This window comes from Limulus polyphemus, unplaced genomic scaffold, assembly GCF_000517525.1.
Source record: "Limulus polyphemus unplaced genomic scaffold, Limulus_polyphemus-2.1.2 Scaffold26, whole genome shotgun sequence".
Classification (NCBI taxonomy): Eukaryota; Metazoa; Arthropoda; class Merostomata; order Xiphosura; family Limulidae; genus Limulus; species Limulus polyphemus.
In genome coordinates, this window is record NW_013665636.1 from 1,693,460 (window position 1) to 1,697,698 (window position 4,239).

A 4,239-nucleotide genomic window follows, 5' to 3' on the forward strand; every position below is an offset into this window, starting at 1 on the left:
CAAATGAACGATTTTGTCAGCTTGTAATCGAATTTCTTTAAAAAAGTATTTAATGTTAAGTGATTCGTGAATATGGATGGAATTTATAGAAATATTTTTGTTTTGGCAAGTGCATTATTATTTCAATATTTGTATTGTGAATGTTATTTTGAATCAGTAAAAACCCTAAAGTAAACTTAAAAAAGTGTTTTTACTAGATATCACATTGCAAGTTGTAGTAAAAATAAAGCCTCAACAGATCATAAGTCTGCAGCTTGAGGCATCATGACTGATGCTAATAATAGTAATAGTGAGTATAATATAGACTGACTCTGCTAAAGTGATAGTATTACTGTTAGTAGTACCAGTGGTTACTGAGTGATAATATGTCACATTTGTGCATAGGGTGGTTTGTATATATTCAACTATGTTTTACATAATAGTAATTACGAAATATTTTATGTCAACATATGGTAGTGGTAATGTGCATACTGTTTTTAATGTTTTCAGTGGTTGAATATAGGTTTCAATAGTGATACAAAATGAATGTTAACTTCAATTTAAAAACAATGGCAATGTTACACATAGTGGTAATTTTTCCACAAATAATTATTGTTTGTCAAGTATTTTTAAGTAATGGCGGTTTTGTTATTGAAATGTTAATGGTTACACTCTGTTACGGATTTGAATAACATTTGAAAGAATACTTAATGCTTTGAACATTTGTTTTGCAAATGTCTATAATAGTAATATTCTAAATTATATACTTTCACTTCATTTAAAAAAAAAAAATTAAACCTAATGATTCAAGGTAGTTGCTTGCAGTTCTTTCATATATACAAAAATAGACTTCTAAAAACAACTGTTAAAGTTGCTCAAGAAGATTTCAATTGAGTGTACTGGCAGTAGCATTATTTTGTAAACACATACTGCCATCCTTCAGAACATGTATATATATATATATGAAAGAAGTGTACTCTACACTAGTACTTTAATACATATTATATATAAGCAAAAGTACCCATCCCCAGTGATGGGAGAAGTTTAAGTTAATCTATCAATTTAAATTATTTCATTGACTTTAAAAAGGTTAATTGTGCTTGATTTTACTAAGATTGATTTTTTTTTCGGTCATGCTAAGAGTCTCTCAACAATAACATGATAAATCTACATTTTTTTTTCTTTAAGTTACGTCATATTTTGAAATGTGAATGATAGTGTGATTAATTCCTAACATCTTAGTGTAGAATATCCAATTTTCAAAATAAAATTTGGCATCAACACTATTCATGCCTGTTCTCCAATTATTTCAAAAGTGAATGTTCAGCTTTGTCTTCATGTGCAGCTTGTCAAATGAGAGATGGACAAATGCTTGGACAGACACCACAGTTCACAGTATGTATAAGATGAATAAATATACCATGAATTTAATTCTCTTACTGAATAAAACAATTATGTGAAAAATATATGGATGGTTGGAATGATGGTGCAAAATCAGAGAAATTTTCCAGTGTAATGTGGCAGTGGAAGAAAGGTTTTTGTATATTGACTCTAAGCGATATAGTTGTTACTATTTTCAGTACATATAGTTTGTATATTCTGAAAAAAAATGAACAATAACTTTATGGGCTAAGTCAGTTAAATTTTGTTTACCAGTGAAAGGGGGGTATTATATTACTTTTAATAGTGGGAATGACATTCCCTTTAAATTTGAGCGTCTCGTCTGTTGTCTGTGAATATGGCAGTTTCATCAGAAAACTTTTGTTCTTCAAAAGATTCAGAATTTCTTTAAAATCACCCAGTTGAAGCAGAAAATAACTGTTAATTGTATACCTTTTCTCCAGCTTTTATGTCTCTGGAGAGAAACTTTAGTTTGTGTATAAGATGCATTAGTAAACCTGCCCACTTTAAAATAAGTTTGGTACACTTATTAAAGTGCACAAACATATTGTATTGAGATATTGTAACAGATAGTTACAACAATTGTGTATGGAGTCGGTTCATGAATACCATTCTGCCACTGCTACATTAGTGAACAATTTCTATGACTTTGCATCATCCTCCCAACCATCTAGATATGTCCACACATGTGACTTAACTTGAAGGCTCATCTTGCATTTGTACCAAGGTGAATCTGACTACTTTTGTTCAGTTCAAGCATGGCTTACGTGACTTTTCATAAGTAATATGCAGGATCTACTGTAGAATGTTTACATCCATGTGAACCAGATGAATCACAAGTTCCATAAGTTACTTGAGGACATTGAAGAGTTGCTTCTTCTTTGATTTTGTAATTGGAGTAGTAGGTAACTTAAGTGTCAAGTTTTCTTGATGGTTTGTTGGAAACATGAACAAGACTTATTTTTGGGTATCATAATTCAAGGTTAATGATCCATTAGCGATAGTTTTCAAAGGTTTGACCATTTTCTCTACTCTTACTTGGAAGGTGTCACTGTCCAAAGAAGGTTTGGCTTCTTCAGACATTTTTAGAGTGTATGGCAAATGTTTTTTGGACCAGTCTTGTAAGGTGGAGCTCCAATGCATCTTTGCTGACAGTTTCAAAAATTATTTGATCATTTCATTTGTATGTCAGTAAGTAGAACAGTTAGAAGGTAAGAATCTTGAACATGCTTTGCATTCTTTCATGAATGTGGAGTTTGCTTTTAGCTTCATGATGTTACCTGTAAGAAGGTTCATGATATGAGTGGTATAATAGTAAAATGCTATGGGATGGGTTAGGTTATTTTTGTTATGAAAACTTTTCATTTCAGTGGTATTGTCTGTTACAACACTAAGCAATTCTATTTTATTTCATAAACTTTAATATGATTTTGTCTGTCTAGTTGTGATTTTACTAATGGTTTTGTAGGGAAATGTTGTTTTGTTTAGTAATTACAAATTCCTCTACTGACTAACTTTATAGATTACTTCAGCTATTATATTGAAGCTTAGTGTGCATTAAATTCCACATGAAGGTAAAGAGATTGGAAGTTGTAGAGCTGAACATATGTATTAGAAGGCAGTTGATCAACACAGATACTTATGAATATGTGTATTGGTGTGTCTGTAGCATAAACAGTTTTTATTAGTAACTTTCAAGTATGACTTTACTGTTGTGATCTGAAATCTAATGTTTTTTCACAGTTGGGGTTTGAATGACTATTAATATGGCAACACTTTACTTGTCAGTGACTAGACTGTGTGCAACAAGCTAGTTTTTCAAAGTGTTCTTTATCAGCTGCATAGCACATGCTCATATTGGATTCTTTTATATTCACCATTTTTATCAAATACTCTCTGAGTGATACATAAGTAAGCCTACTGTTTTTGACTTATTACCGCTTGAGACTTTGCTACTTTTCATGTTAGAAGATGCCTTAATTTCAACTTTATTATGTAACATTAGAGTATAAAATTTAATTTGTAAGTAAAAATGGCTTACTTTTCTCTTGTAATGTGCTGTGATAGTTGTTGTAAAGTGTATTTTTATTAGAAAGGCTTAAGCTAAAGTGTGGAAAGGGCTGGCTCAAGGCCTGGCTAACTGGGTGGTTACCCAGGGTGCATTGTGCTTGGAGGTGCCAAAAGCTTAATAATGAATAAATAGAAATGGAAAATATAAAAATCATCTGACATATAGTCTCAAGTTTTAGTTAGGATTGTGTATGGATATGAACGTCTGTTGCAATTTTTTTCACCTACTTGTAACAAGTTCTCTATTCCCATTCTTCTTATTTTTTATCATTAAAAAATTACTAAAATAGTAAAAATCTTAAGTTTCTTTTAGGATAAGTTACAGATTTGAATGTCTGTTGTTGCTTGTGGTTTTTGTTTTTTTCACTTAACTGTAATAAATTATTTATTCCTCTATTTGTATAGCAGAGGTGGCTGGTATGGGTATTAAAAACTTCAATTAAAATAAAATACAAGAACAATGTTTCGACCTTCTTAGGTTAACAAAGACAGTTGGAAACTGACCGTTACAGGACACATCTTAGGGACAAGAGTGTGAACAGGTACAAGATTGTAGGGGATGTAGCAGTTAAATGTTAGGTGATTAATATAGGTATAAAGGTGTTCCTTTATGTTGGTTCAATTTTGGTTTGAGTTCTTGTATAAGTAGGGCTTCTTTGATTTTTTGTTTGTCTTTGTTTCTCTACCTAATATGTTGGTGTTTTCTATGTTAATGTTGTGTTTATTTGTTTTGCAGCGTTCAAAAACGTGGGAAGGTATTTTTCTGTGTTCATTGAATCTGGTTTCCAT

The 4,239-nt window shown here is 31.2% G+C and overlaps 1 protein-coding gene across 2 annotated transcripts in view; it reads left to right on the top strand.

Annotated features, from left to right (window-relative positions):
• The window catches only part of LOC106459282 (ras GTPase-activating protein-binding protein 1-like), a 40,924-nt gene that overhangs the window by 1,489 nt on the left and 35,196 nt on the right, over positions 1-4,239 (top strand). Inside the window, exon 1 of one of the 2 annotated variants that reach the window (XM_022385859.1) lies at positions 1,356-1,374. The exons of the other annotated variant lie outside the window; for it this stretch is intronic. The gene's annotated coding sequence lies outside the window, so the exon portion shown is untranslated. Of the gene's footprint in view, positions 1-1,355; positions 1,375-4,239 lie in introns of those variants that run through there. 2 annotated transcript variants of the gene reach the window in all.